Here is a 15791-nt window from a genome sequence, read left to right as displayed (position 1 = left end):
GCTAATATGGTACATAGTATCCGCACACTTCGTGAACACTGTAACCAACTGTCGATATTTCCCGTCCTTTGCGTAATTTTGCTCAAAGGGTTTATCGTCCACTTCCTGTGACTGCTGCACAGTGGCGTAGCTAGGTCGTCTGGCACCCGGGGCCCATAGGTCTTCTGTCACCCCCCCCCCCCAGGTGTAGCCGGCGGAAAGGGTGTCTTCAGGCGGATATGACACCCCCCCTCCCCCCACTGGCCACTTGCACCCGGGGCCCACGGCCCCCCGGCCCCCCCTGTTGCTACGCCACTGCTGCTGCACCTTTAACATGGGGCGACCTGCACAAACATGTAGTAAACATCACTATATTTCCAAGTGGAGACTGAACTGAACAGCACTAGTTTCGTTTCTTCTGGCCGAGTAACACGTCGAGCCGACAAGACCAACAATATGGCCCAAATATTGTTACCGGGCACTGACAAAATATTTCAGGTGCAGCTGAGTACATGTGCAATAACATTAGAGAACTTTCGTCAGAGCAACGCTGAGTTTATGTGCGTGGACGCATTCAATTTCTGCCGCTATATTTCAGAAATCGATCAGGCATTGTGCCATAAAATAGTGCAGCCATTTCCTTCGTATCATGCTCTCTAAAACACCTTTCCAGTCAGGTGTATCGGCTGTCGATCGATAGTTCCTGACTATCGGGTAATTCGGCTCAAAGAGTTTATCGTCCACTTCCTGTGTCTATCGTACCTATAACACCTGCGCAAACATGATTTATGAGAAAGGACGTGGACTGCTACATCGTGTTCGCGTGCATTCACGTTTAACACAAAAGCCACAAACGCTCATAGCGCTCTGCGTTCCCCCAAGCAGGGAAGCATGGCCCTCATGCAACAAAAAATTCTGTTCGCTGCAATCGCCTTGCTCGCACATGGACTAGGAGTGCTCGCACAGGGTCCCAGTTACCCGGAAGCTCGAAGTGATCTGCAAAAATATCAGGATGTCAGCAAGGTAAGAAAAATTACGGGGGTTTACGTGCCAAAACCACTTTCGGATTATGAGGCATGCCGTAGTGGGGGACTCCGGAAATTTGGACCTCCTGGGTTTCTTTAACGTACACCTAAATCTAAGTACACGGGTGTTTTCGCATTTCAGCAAGTTAAGACTCATCGGTGTCATTGGTATTGACGTCAGAAAGTATGCCGGTAGTTCTCTGTCTGGTAACACCAGGCGATCCTGTGGGGCTATTGCTGAAAGCTGGGAGAGCTGGTGACTGTATTTATGAACGATGGTACAAAGCTAAGGTATGAACACAAACACGAAATGCTAGCTGATCATGGTGACAATCATCCGCATTTATGGCGCGTGCCCACTAAAAGGGATAGGGTAGCAGCAAGCAGAAACGAAGAAGCAAGAACACACACAAAAAAAGACAAAAAACAGAATAGTGCGCAAATGAGCAGTCAGAGCCCAGCCTGTGCAACTCACGTGTGTGTGTCGTATTCTTTACTGATGTAAATATGTTCGTAATGGACCCTTGCCTTTTATGCAGTATGGCATCTGATCTTACGATGTTAGATGGGGAATTTACGGAGCGTACGAGCAATCGCGTGCATGTTTGAGAGTTGGGGCGCTGCGATAATGCGTGCCTGCGGGAGCCCTGCAATTGCCTGGAAGGTCAACCTAGCTCCCGCCGGTCACACCAGTGTGGCGATTGTGGATATGTCCCCATGTTTGCCAACACCACGATATGGCGAACTGCTGGCAACGGCAAACTGCTGAACCAGCTCGGACGGGCGGACTGTCGGAAGCATACGATGCGCAGCCTTCAATTGCCTCGCATTCTAATGAACTTGAGTACTTAAAAACGTTTTAATGTTCTTCTTTTCATACCCGTGCTTTGTGCGCACGCTCTGAGATGTATGTATATTTTCACGGGCTTGGCCTTAAAATTTCAGTTGGAAGTCGGTGCTCGTTCTGTAGTTTCCAGTTCTAAATGTTTCATCTATCGTGGTGTCATATACCAATGGAGCTTTTTATATAGCGATAGGTCTCACAGTCCGTGACATTCCTTGATTCTTTCTATGCTGGAATCGTCAATAGCAGTACCAGGCAAGAAGATGCATAACGGTTTTGAACGCATGTCAGTAATATTGGTCGGATGGCAGAGAGAATATTTAGGAAAGCAACTCCTTGTTTCGGTTACGTGCAAGCGCGGAATTACTTTAGTCAGCGAAACAAGAATGACTTCCAAGAACCCACCACGATTTCTGGACAATAATGAATATAAAATACGAGCGTTCCGAATATAGTTGTATAATTTTGTTAAACTTCTTGAATTCGTTGTGTCCAGTGCTACCCAGATATAGGAGAATGGATCTGCATGTTCAGAAACTATTACGAAGATCCTAATTTCGGAGGACATTCCAAGTGCCTCCGTTATAACAGATTCGGCACCTACGAGAACTTTACGACAAGCGTCGTCTTCACTTTTGGGAAGCACGTAAAGCAAAACACGTGAGAATTTTTGCTCTCCTCTTTATAAGACAAGCAGCACAATAGAATATCAGTGGTCGAACAAAATATGCCTCTGCAGCTGAAGTTTTGACAAGGGGAACACAGTGATTTCCTTGAGAGCATTTATATGTCGTTCAACCCCATCGCCATAAATAGAGAAAGAGAATAAGCGAGCGCGTACAATAGAATGAGGGAAGTAGAAGTGCTCAAAAAGAAACGAAAGAACAAAGGGGTGAGGGGGTGAAGCGTTCAGATGCGACAGCGAGGGAACAAGGGGCATGATAATACTGCCCATTCTTCGAAGAGGAATTACAAAAAAAAAAAAAAAAGAGGTGGACTTAGTTTCACGTGAACGCAGGCAGTGTCAGTACGGTGGGTTCAGGTCTCTCAGAAAGCGGGAAGATAATCATTGCAATGTTTAAAATAGAGGCAGGAAAAAACTAGAAAAAAAAAAAGGGAAGATGAGGGGGAGGACCTAAAATACTGATTGCATTTAGGGGTGTCCGGTCAAGTGCAAATTGTGGTATAGGGAAATGAAAGCAACAAGCACGAAAGTACGTCTCGTCGAAAAATACGAGCAAGCTAAAAAAGTGAAGAACGGGCATGGCAGAAAAAAAGACAATAGATGGCATATTTAGGTGCTCTTCCTCTCTCAAGTGGGTTCTGATAAGTTGTATCGGGTGGCTGAAATCATATGCCAATTTTCGTCAGTACTTGAAAATGCCAAGATTCTTTTTCCGTTGCCGCTGGAGACCATCGATTCCCAACTATAGCAATTTTTCTTCACCGATGCAAATGTTAGGGGGTCTTATCATTTCTCTTTTTTTTTTTTTTTGTAGCAGATGACCTGCTTTTGCACCTATAATTAATACGTGCTAAAATGAATTCATCAGCCTGTGAAATTCGTTGTTTCGTATTCAAAATCTAGTGCAATAGAGCCCATCTGTGCAGAATGCTCACGGTGACATTTCTGCCGTGTCTGAACAAATAGGATGTAGGGAAACTCGCGTGCCGTTCGCTTCCTCAGCGAACAAGGCACCGTAAATCCATGTCTGCTTTATGTATTTCAGAACCGGGAAGTTCGTGCTGGAGTCATTGCCCTGTTACACAGGAAAAAACATACTCAGCTTCACTCCCGACAGCCGTAAGTATTAACAAGTAATATGCCAGGTTTGTTTATTGAAGTCAATATAACTCTGAAGCCTGGCATTTAAAGGTAACCAATGCGAATGTGCTTAGGTTGGCAATAGAAACAACGGATGTACGAGGTTTCCAATCTCTGGGCTATCCGCCTCATTATCTGATACTTCGTTAATGCTCTATTTCATTACCATATGGTGATAATGATGAGATCAACTTTTAATGATATCTCCTTTGAAACGCGGCGGTGACAAAAGGTCAGCTAGCGTTCTTCATCAAATGAGCATTTTATATACCTGTCCCGGTCTAGCATTTTTATATCTCTCCTTGACATTTCCATGGTCTTTCATTGCTTTAAAATTCTATCTTTATATCGTTAAGTTACCTCTGCCTGTAATGGCGCCCGCTAAGTCAATATCGTGCTTGATTTTGTTGTACTAATACTACACTCTAATCTTGGTAACCTATAAGTATACCTATAAACGTGAGTAACGAATAAAATAACGGTTACTTCGACCGTCCTTTTGATGTTTTCATTATATTGCTCATGCTAAGGGTTACAATGACGAAACTGAGTGAGACGGGTGCTGCTTATTAGTTACATTGATCTGCTGCCAGCATGTAACCTCTATATTGTAACCTATAGAATTTTAGTAACCTTTAACCGAGACCCCACGCAGACATTATATAGGGAGGGGAAGTTCGCAATTTACACATTAACAAAGCGAAGGATAAGTTACCTGCGTGCACACATGGTTGATCCACTTGATGAGCACTTGTGCGGGTGTTCAGTCGCAAATTTTGACTGAGAGCAAATTACTCATCGAACCGGCAGAGCCGCATATCGGATGTAGGCCACGGGAAAAGAACGCTCTGCAAGACTAATGACGATTCTTGCCGGAAGTACAACCACCGACTGAGCAAATATTATATACAATTAGCGCTTTTCACAGACCCTACATGTGTCCTGCAGAAATCTATCTCGTTGCCGTCGCATGCCGCTGCCGACACATGCCGCCGCAAGTGTTTTTGTTGTTTCTTATGGGTCTCACATTCACGGATTGGGGAGCCCTTTTGACATACGTTTAGCTTATAACATCATAAAATAATGCTCCTCTCGCACTTCTGCCTTCTTCATGAGGCGAGAAAAAAGAAGCATGGTTATTATTATTGTATGGTAGGAACCTGGAAGGGCCTTTTGCCGTGTTTACTCAATGCGAATTTGGTTGGGTGCATTCATGGAGCAAGCTCAATCGCAGACTGATGTACGAACATTTTCCTCATATTACAGCCATCCAGCGCAATGCGTCGTTGCCTAGAAAGCGTCCAAAGAAATTAATGAGTGTTGCCCCAACGGAAGATATATTAAATGAGCATTTTAGCAAAGAATCTCTGCAGCCGAGGTGCGAATTCGGAGCAAACAAAATGCAATCATTAAAACGCTTGGCACGTTTCTCCCATTATTTTTTGTGCACTCAGCAACGGTACGAGTCAACGTCTGCAACACGCCACATTTCCCTATATTGTACAGCAGCAACACGGTTGATGCAACGCGCCAATGCATGTCAGCGCAGCAAACCCAGCACGGAAAAGCCGCATACAGCCACTCCATTACCACGGAGCCGTGTAGACAGATGAAAAGTACAGTTGGCTGAAGTTTTACCACCATGATAGCTATAAAGAATAATTCTGTTCAATGCAGCAGCATTGTTTCCAAGAGCGCACTATGTCCATAAGTTTGTGTTTTCGTTTTACTCTCAACGAACATGTTTTCGTTTGAATATGTGCAGCCGGATCAGAATGTCCGAATTGTGCTTCAGTTACTGTACTTCAGTACAGAAGCAGCGGCCATGTTCTTATGTCATCTCTCCGCGTTTCCGTATATATTTTTAGCATTGCATGACGGGAAGTAGTTGCAAACATGGCGTTGTGAGTTGTGTATGTGTGTTTTGTTGCTATAGTCTCGGCGCCAATTTTGTCAGTGGCAATGGCAGTGGCGAACAGAGACTTGTTTGGGATAATGCGCGGCCGCTGCAAAGAGCCATTTTGTGACTGTGAGCGCTTCAGTGTCCTCATTTCGGCGAACCTTCGCTGTGACTACTGCGACGACAGCCCCGGATCGCATGGGAAAATAGACGAACTTGGTAAGTGTACTTGCATTGTACTGGTTTGTCTGTATTCAGCATATAGCTAGGCTGCAGCTTTTCTTTCATTATAGGTCAGGGAAGTGCAGAAAGAAAAGAGAGAGAGAAAGCAAAGGGGTAAGCAGCGATATGCGCGGAAATGCATCCGTGTTTCTTCCACGCTCAAAAACGACGCACGTGCACGTTACCGGCACGGCAGGCCGCCGCGCGCCGTTCGCGGGCCGCCGTTCGACGGCGGCTTTCCTCGCGAACGGCGAGATTTACTCGCCGTAGATAGGATGTGATAATATGATGTTGCCGGGACCCATTTGTGTCGCATCCGTACAGCGAAGTAGCGACCGAGGAGTGGTCGTTCTGGCAACGTCGGCAGCCTTACCGCCCCTCATCGATATCGGCGGCGCCGATATCGTCGCTAGGCCTTTTCCGGTTCACGTCGAAGCGAAGGCTTATGGCGCTTCGGAATGAATCACCGACGCTCACAAGCCGCAATATTTCATACCGTTGCTGTCGCTCTTCGCAATGATTATGCACAATGCAGAAAATACGCTAATATTAGCGGCGCCGTTGGCAGTGATGCGAGCACAGCCGCGCCCGTCGTCTGCCGTCGGGAGCCATGCAGTGCAGCGGAGCTGGACAGGTATCCGTGCTCTCGTTCGTGTTTAACGTTTGACAGTGGATATTGTTTTGCGTAACATGTACAATGTACGCATCACTTTATGTAGTGGAAATTATTTTGCGGGGATTTGCGTGGAACAGAAGCTGCAGCCGATGTTTGCGTTGCCGGTGGCGGAGGCGCGCAGCTTCGCGGTCGTCGATTGGCCCGTCGGACGTGAGGCGGCAAGGTGGCTTTGGCGGCGGGCGGTGCGCCGGCCGAATTTCCGTCTACATTAGACACCTCTCGCGCGGTAGACGTTCTACGTCACTGGAGGCCGGTTTGCCGTTCAGGGATATTTACCGCTAGTGTGGTGTCGTTGGGATGCATCTTTGCTGAAAAGAATGCAGATGTAGACCAAAGTGACCACAATATTCCAGAATAAGCTGAGGTATGCTGGTACAGTGCAGGTGTCCTGAGAAATGAAAGGAATTTGAGTTAGTGCCTCTCTCTGAAGTTGCTTGTCATCCTGACAACTGCAACAACTTTGAAACCAAATGACAGAAAATCTCAATTTACGCACTGTACTTTAGTTTATGCATATATAATGGATTTGATTTTATATTCAGGGCTCATCTTTCTATTATATTTGAATTCGATATGAAAGTACTGCTGCTTGAACAGCCCTGCTTTTTTACGACGATTCTCATCAGCTTTCATATACAATCATGTGTCCTAATGTGTATAAAATGAAATTGATCTAATTGGCTCTAATAGTAATAGTTGTTGCTTAGGTTTTCTTGCAACTAATGTTGGTCTGGACAGATCGTTTATATGTAGTGACGTCAGTATAGTGAACATGAGTGCGTATAAAGAAAAAATAAGTGCGACGTACATTTTGACTGGTGGACTAGCCTTTGTCAAAGCGAAACGTTCGGAAAATGTACTGTGCAATAACAGTGTGTGGCGTACGATCTTTTTTCTTTTTTATACTACCAGTACCAGCCCGATATATATATATATATATATATATATATATATATATATATATATTGGTTAATATGCCATTGATGGTGCCGATATGTGGTTTACATCTATGCCGTGGGAGAAGATCTTGTGCATTGTCTTGCTTGTTGTGCGACCTCTTCTTGCCTTTCATTTACGAGCATTAAAATAATGGGCTACAGATGTCAGACGATAAATAAGTTCTGCTTATATCCTGGGCTGAATAAAATTTTTTAAACAGATAGGAGGGCAATTTATTCATTCTTTTTGTGGAGATATTTCTTCCACGAAAACTTTGGTAAGAGATGCGAACAATAAAGAAAACAACGCAGGGGAACTGGCTCAACCTACACTAGGCTAGAGATGAGAGTTTTGAGCGTTAGTTGTTTTCAGTGAGTTAGGAAATCCAAACTACTAAGGCACAGTCAATCCATGTTGACTGTGAGTAACACACCTGCCCGGTTTACTAGTGCCAGCTTTCCTAGCTGACTTCTCTCCTTTTGCCCTTGTTCGTACATCTCTTTGTTTTATTATGTGGGAAAATGCGACATGCATGCCGTGCTCTAAACTACATAAATAAATTTCGGGCAGTGGTTTATGTCATCTTTAATTTCTTTTCATAGATGGCATTGCCAGCTGATGAGCTCCAAGTAACAGCACCTCACATTTACAGCGCTCCTGACAAGATATGTATTTTTGCTGGCAGCCAAGCCGAAGTCATCACTGTCTCCACGTCTGAAATACAACGGGCACTTATTTTTTGCCTTTTGGCATATTATGTTAAGAACCTAGAATATCCATTTGCATTTTACCAAATGCTTGCTCTCGTGCAAAAAGATAGTGCTGCCAGGAGACAAGCTAGTGAAAGGACTGCTTTCTACCCGTCTGAAACGTCTCCTTGCGCTCCTAAGCAGTAAAAATGTAATCTATGGAGTAGTGCTGTTCGCGCTGCTTTCCATGTTTTTCACCAACTCTGAAGTGAAAGAAAGAAAAAAAAAAAAAAAACATGGTGTGTGATTTACTTCAATGCGGTTGGTTAGCTCCAAAGGTGGGAGAGGCTTACACCATAAGCAGCTGTTTTTTTCACGTCATACATTGTTTACTTCTAGTCACAAGCAGTGCATTTACTTGCTCTAGTCATTTGTTCCTCTCCCTTGTGGTGAAGGCAGGTTAATTTTATTTCATTTGTGTATTCATAGGCCTCAGAATTTCTTATAAACATAGCTTAAGCATTTAACTCACCCACGTAGATTGTTGTTTTGCAAAATGTAATGCACTCTATTTGCCCTTTGCTCAATGAGCAGATCGGTATATATCTCTGTGCCTGTGCAGAAATCTAGTATTGCAGTTATTAAATAGCATCAATTCTGATGTTTGTCATTTCACACAGTTGTGCTTCAATGACTATATGGGAGGTCTCATGGATGGTATTTTTGTATCAGACCTTGTTGAACAATAAACTTGTAATAAAGAATTTCGTACCTGAGAGAGTACTCCAACTTATTTTTCGAGAACATTCACAGAATATTAAACGGAACAGCTTATTACAAAGGCTAGGTGCATAGTTAGGAAGTGAAATAATGACATTGCCTTCAGCTACATTAAAACAACTCATTGTCACAATATTATTGCCAGCAGCGCTTTGCAGTATGCTTTTGCTCACCTGAACTAAATTATTATGGCCAATCCACAATACTCATGCATATGTCGCTTCCCCAAGTGTTTTTCTTCATTGAGTGTACTTCAAGTAATTTTGTGCCTTTGGAAGATGGATTTTTAATAAATAGTGGCTTTTCTGCACAAGTATGTAAAACTCTAGGAACTGAAGGTATTTTTGGCTTCCACATATTTTAGAGGGACATTAACTCAGAGGCAGTATATGTTAGAAACTTACAGCTAAGTTATATTGGCAGTCAAGCAGGAACTGACCCCCAAAGGCTATGTTAAATTTAGGGGTTACTTCGGCTATTTATTCAGATGTCTTTATTGTGATTGCGCTGTATTGTTATAGCTAATCTATAAAATCTACCATGGCGTCATGATTGAAAATGTTCTGCATCTCGAATGGGGCCAACATTGTGATGCCTGTCAGTTGCCTCTGATTTCTTCTCGCCACAGATTGTCATGTAGAAGTTTGAATTATGGGACTGAAAGAAAAATGTTTGGGTCGATACCAACCCGAGGAAATTACATGCTCTCTTTAAAGCTTTAATGAAATGCATTGACAGTGAAAGTCTCTTCTTTTATAGTCCCACAGTTTAAACACCAGCATAACTATAATCTGAGTTGAGAACATCGCCAGCTGGCAGGCATGACAATATCGCCCCAATTCGATATGGCAATATCTTGTAGTGGAACAGTGCAAATTTTCTAGTTTGGCTATAAAAATAGAATGCAATCAAGAAGAATATATCCGTATAAGTTACTGAAGTAACCCCTAAATTTAACACATCTTTAGAGGTTACATTTGCTTTAAGAAAATAAAGGACTACAGCGTAACCTCTAAAGCTGCATATTTTTCAAGGGTAACAATGTACCTTTTATTTTATATTGGTTACAATGTACCTTGTAATATAATGGTTACAACGTACCTTATATATTGTATTAGTTACAATGTAACTTATAATATATTAGTTACAATGTACCTTATAAATGCGAATTTGTGCACCTATACTAAGGGTTACCCAGCTAAGAGTGTACAGCGTAACCTCTAAAGGTGCATATTTTTCAAGGGTAACAATGTAACTTTTATTTTATATTGGTTACAATGTACCTTATATTTTGTATTAGTTACAATGTAACTTATAATATATTAGTTACAATGTACCTTATAAATGCGAATTTGTGCACCTATACTAAGGGTTACCCAGCTAAGGGTGTACGTCTCATGCTTGTTTCGATGGCTGACTAGTTAACACTCCCATAAGCTATTCAGAAACACCTATTTGTGACTCTAACAAATCAGCGTTTCAATCGAGGCTCGGAGCATTTCTTAGTTCATAACCCGTGCCTTTGCATGCGATGTGAGGCAGGTATGGAGAAACACACGATGATTAACTGCACGATAGATGTGAGAGTGGTTCCTAAGGGAATCGAGGTTCAGGGTTGGTTTCTGAATTGCTAATCTAGAATGATTGAGGTTATGATGGTTATTCAGAGAATTTCGGGCCTCAACAATAACACGTCGTTGGCATTTCTTGCATTTGGTGGAACACTGGTTCATCGACGTGTTTCTGACGGCCTTTTTGTTTTCACGCTTTTTCGTAGCTGATGTCCCTCTGGAGGATTACCACATAATTTACGTAAATTGCGAAAGTTGTGTTGTTCTTCGTCACCGCTATGCTGATAACGGTAAGTACCTTATATATTCTAGGCTACAAAGAATAGAAACAGAAAGGAGAAATCGTCATCAACTCGTTCTAAAACTACGTTCTTTTAATAAATTTGAGTACGCCATCTATAGCTTCTTCGCTAGCGAAGGCAATGAAGGCAAGGAAATGAGTAACTGTCTTTGAAACTTTATTTCACGCTATTGAAGGATCTCACAGAAAAATGAATTGGTGACATAAAAATGTCCGACGATTACAATACACCCTAATGCAAAGTTTGAGCGCAGCTTTATACGTGTTTCCCTTTCGCGATATGTAGAGGCAAAGAATTTTGAGACCGAAATCCCCGCACCGACTCGCAGTGGGCCAGTGCTGCGGTGCCTTCGCAGGGGGGGGGGGGGGGGGGGGGGCATTGTGGGAACGCTGGCATGATGAGCGGCATCGGAGCCAGCTGCGGAAGACGACGACGAAGGCGCGAGCAGTGGCAGGAGCGCGTTCGCACGGTTCCTGCCATTCGGTACGTGTTGGTGGCGAGGGATGAACCACCTTGCGGATTTCCTCCCGAATGACGTCCGTAAGAGCCGCGGCACTCGGAGGTGCCGGAGCTGATGCATAAAACTTCTGCAGTTCTCGAACAATCTGCCGTATTAGTTCGGTAAGGGACTCCCTGCCATCATTTGCAGGTACAAGAGAGCCTGCAGCAGTCGTGGCGGTTTGGCATTCATACTGCTAGAGCCACTGCCGAAGCATGCGTTTCATGACTGTTACCTCACGAACGAACTGAGAGACTGTTGTAGGAGCATTGCGCACTAGGCCCACGAAAAGCTGTCCTTTGACGCATCGCATTAACACACGCACCTTCTTGTCTTCTGGCATTAGTGGGTCGGCCCAACGCCCGACGGAACAATCACGTCATGTCTTCGATGAATATGGCGACGGTTTCGTTCGGCATTAGGAACCTCTAAGACAGTGCCTGTTCGGCTCTTTCTTTCCTTTCGGGGGTGCTGAAGGCGTCGCGAAGCAGTCGGTAAAACGCCTGACAGCTGGTAATAGAAGCTTCGTGGCTCTCGCACCACACTCTTGCCACGTCTAAAAGGGAAAAGAAGACGTTCTTCAACTTACGGCGGTCGTCCCAGTCATTAAAGGCGGCGACCCGGTCGAAATGGTCCAACAAGTATTCAACGTCCTCAAAGGCGTCGCCGTGGAAGAGGTTAGGCGTGCGAGGTGCGTTGACAATGCATCATTAGGCAGCATTTGGGATCCCCTCGGTTCGGCTTGCGGTTGTTATTGACATTTTCCTCACGGAGCTTGCCAGGGGACTGTATTGCGGTGGAAGACATCGGAGGCGACAGCTGCTTCGATGGATTTCTGCCGTCCCCGAGGTACTGGCGTCGGCAGCTTCTGGCGCAGGGCGGATGGGTATCCAGCGCTTCCAACAGTTTGTCGCGAGAGGAAAAGGCAAGCAGTCAGTTCCAAGCGAACGGCCGTTGACTGTTCGTTTCTGCAGCAGCTACCACACACACTTCTTCATCCTCGGCTTCCAGCGTTACTAACGCATGTCAATATAGATGATGATGCTCGTTGTTTTTCTCGTACAGAAAGATCAGCGAAAGCTGCTTGAGTGCTGGAGACGAAAGTTGTGCATTTGTTTGTATTCCTGGTACCATTAGTCGAGCTTTTGCTTGAGCCAAGTACCATGGGGGAAACGGAACTCTCGCAGGAGCTGTATAACCAGATGGAAGTTATGCACGGTAGGGCAGGACTGTCTGACAAAAGGAGGCACGTGGTCGATCCTCTGGCATTATATGTCAGTATATATATGGCAGTACATATATGTACCGTGAAAAGTTTGTACACTTATAATATCAAAAATCAGTTCACTAAATTTCAGTGAAGTCCGTTAGTTACGCCCTTCCCTAACCTCCCTGCCGCCTGTCAGTGCGTCCTGTTTCTGTGGATGCTGACGATCTAACGATTTACAATGGAATTCACATCCTGCATTGAGAATTTGGAATGGTTAGCTAACGACGCAGCCTGCAAATTGAGAAGCAAAGAGGCAGTAGAATCGCTTATGTCGAAATGCTTGGCCATATTATACTACATTTCAGACCCAGAGGAGCCTAAATGCATGCGTTTCACCAACAATGCTACATTTCACGGCTATGAAGAACACATAAAACAGCCTTTTCTGAGAACATTGGGAATCTCAAGGTTAGCTACAACCGGATGACGCGTAAGTCTTCGGGCAAATGAGAATCTTACTGTGTTGTTTTAACACTTGAACACTTATTTTTTTAATTCAAGAGTACTTGCCTTTATGGAAGAGGAGAACGATGACCGACTTGTCACTAACCGTGGACCAAGTCCCATGGGATTTTGTGCCGCCCGTGTTGTGCCCGCTTTTCTTCGCGCAGTAAAAACATGAATTCGTACGATCCAGCCCGACTTTCGGTCTTTATAAATATACAAAAGGCGGACTCATAATCTGAGATTTCACTGCGATTCTCAACAGCAATTAAAATAAAAATTGAATAACCAGGCAAAAAATAATTTCTAGAACAAATATAAACAGCTTAAACAGCTTGAAAACAAAAGAAAAAACAGAAGTACAATACACAACGCAAACCTCTAAATGAAAATGCACTTAAATAAATGCAAAAAGAAAGGGGAAAGTTGGTTTCTTCCTTCAGTGTTATGAGCAATACCTACTCGTAAATCTAAAGCGAAAAGTGTAATCTAAGAAGCAATGACGAGCTTCGTTGCACAGTAAAGTCAGTAAATGTGCACAGTCTTCTATAGTGAATTACACTTTCTCTCCAAGAACGAGGCAATAACAGTGGTCAGTGCACACGAGGCCAGTGCTGCTGCGTCTTTTAATATCACTGCGGAGGCTACCAGGCGTGTAAAAGACGCGTCGGTGATTCCGCATACTCGACGAAACGGCGTCGTTCCCACATGGCGCGTTTTAGCGAGCGAAAACGCGATGCGTCTCAAACGCCCGCGCCACCGCGGACGCAAAAGCATTCGCACAGATTGAAACGAAAAGGCGGCGCGGTCTCGTCTTGCATCTTGATGCCTGAGCGCGCTTTGTATTGTTTTGTAGCGTAAAGCTACACTACGCGGGTTGGAGCCGAGCTTCGCGAGCTTCTGCGCCTGCCATACTGCGCATGCGCGAGAGCTACGTGACGTCACGAGAGGCGCAGCTGCGTCGCCCTCGCCGCGGCCGCAGCCAGCGCACGCTCCTCGCCGCCGCCGACTGCGGCTGATTCCAGAGGTGTGACGTCGCAGTCTCCGCAGAGGCGCCGGCGCCGTGTGCGCCCGCTGCTGCATTTACGATTCCGGCGCCGCGCGGCACTGCGCATGCGCGTGGAGGGCGCACCGTGCGTATAAATGCGCGGGAGAGACTGTTGATGCAGCGTGCTCAACATGGAGGTTAAGGAGAGTCGAGCCGCCGCCAGTCGGCGCAGAAGACTGGAAAACCTAAATTCTTCAGAGCTCGAGGTTGTCGCTTCGCAGTTGGCCGTCGGACGTCGAAAGAACGAGCGTGCCAAGACAAAACGTGCGGTCGAGACACCGGAGCAAGGCGAAGAACGCCTAGCCAAAAAACGTCGCCAAGAAGCTCAACGCCGTGCTATGGCCTCCCAACAACAGCGGCAGGATCAAGAGAGTGTCACAGACAATCCCAAGACTTGTGAACAATCCGTTTGGACACATTTGTGACGTATCTGAAAGACTGTGGCATTTGAATTACAAGGCCAAACAAGGCCATAGCCGGTTAAGCTAAGGTTAGCAAGCAAGGCAAGAGATTAACCAAGCGTAACCGTACCTTTACGCTACGTATATGCTGGCACAGCTGAGCTAAGCCACTGTCAATTTTTTTTTTCGTTTTTTTATTTAGTATGGTTGCACCGGAGTGCGCTTGTGCTGGTCCCCATCGCGACCGCCCGCGCACATGTTCCGCCGAGATCGATGGATGTTACGAGCGTCCCCTTTGGAATAAGCCGGTGGGTTGTGCCACCAAGCTCTTGTTATCGTACTGCCTCATGTCCAGCCTTGGTTCAAAAAGATATTGATGCGCGCACGGCAGCACCGGCCAGCTGGTGGCGTTCTCCGACGGTCCCACTTTCCGCTCACCATGTTGGCTCGATGCCAAGAAACTAGCGTGATGATGATCGCTTGACGTAAGTACAGCCGAAAAACTTTCGGCGGAGCCCGGCATGAACGCTTTCGTGTTAAAATGACGCTAACTTGCAACTTCGAACACATTCACAATAATAGAAAAAAAAAGAACGCTTAGAGTACTGAACTAAATGTAGGAAAAAGGCAATAATGTTTTCTATAAATCTGGGAGTCAATTATAGAACTTAATTTTCTTTACTTACGAAGTATTTTTCTTGTAACTACTGCGCATCCTAGCTAGTAACGGCGTAAGTTTCTATCAATAGGTACGCATGAATATTGACTCGAGCAAACTGTGTCCGCTCACGCCGTGCCTTTAGTGAGACGGCGCGCGTTCTAAGTGCAGAATGATTTGCAAAGCTTGTGCACCCTCGACGGTCTCGATTTCGCGCCTTTATATGGTTCGGACTTTCCAGGCAACGGCTGCTCCCTGTGGCGACTCAGGGGCACACTCGACGAGCCCAACGACTGCTGTGAGTTCATCTACGACGAGAACTGCAGCTCGGCGCCCAAGTACCCAGTGTACGAGCAGCCGTGCGGCTTCTAGCCGACAACGCAACAGCCTTCAAACATCGTCATGGAATCTCTTTGCAACAAATGCAATTGTTCAAAAAAATAAAAAATAAAAGCAAAGCTCGCACATAGGACGTTTTGCGCTTTCCCATCCCTGCGCTGTTAAGCCTTTGAACCCGCGTCATCGTCGGTTAGACTTTCGGGTGTTGTATTTAGCTGGACTACGCAAGCACAAAGTATGTCCCACATTAGCTGAGGAGAGCCAAGGAGTGCTGGCTAACATTCCTACAACTGCAAATCTCATTCGGTCGACCACAATTTTCCGCACTACGGAATGTGAGAAAAAGCTTAATGTCTCCGCATCCTCACAACGTAGCACGG

At 45.2% G+C, this 15791-nt stretch overlaps 1 long non-coding RNA gene across 1 annotated transcript; it reads left to right on the top strand.

Moving 5' to 3' along the window:
• Positions 1-870: 870 nt before the first annotated feature.
• LOC129380709 (uncharacterized) lies at positions 871-15551 on the top strand. Its single transcript, XR_011890579.1, has 4 exons — positions 871-1002; positions 2345-3652; positions 10657-10740; positions 15314-15551. It is a non-coding gene; the product is annotated as an uncharacterized lncRNA (long non-coding RNA).
• The last annotated feature ends 240 nt before the right edge of the window (positions 15552-15791 follow it).

This window comes from Dermacentor andersoni, chromosome 10, assembly GCF_023375885.2.
Source record: "Dermacentor andersoni chromosome 10, qqDerAnde1_hic_scaffold, whole genome shotgun sequence".
NCBI lineage: Eukaryota > Metazoa > Arthropoda > Arachnida > Ixodida > Ixodidae > Dermacentor > Dermacentor andersoni.
This window is presented reverse-complemented; position numbering and strand designations above follow the sequence as displayed.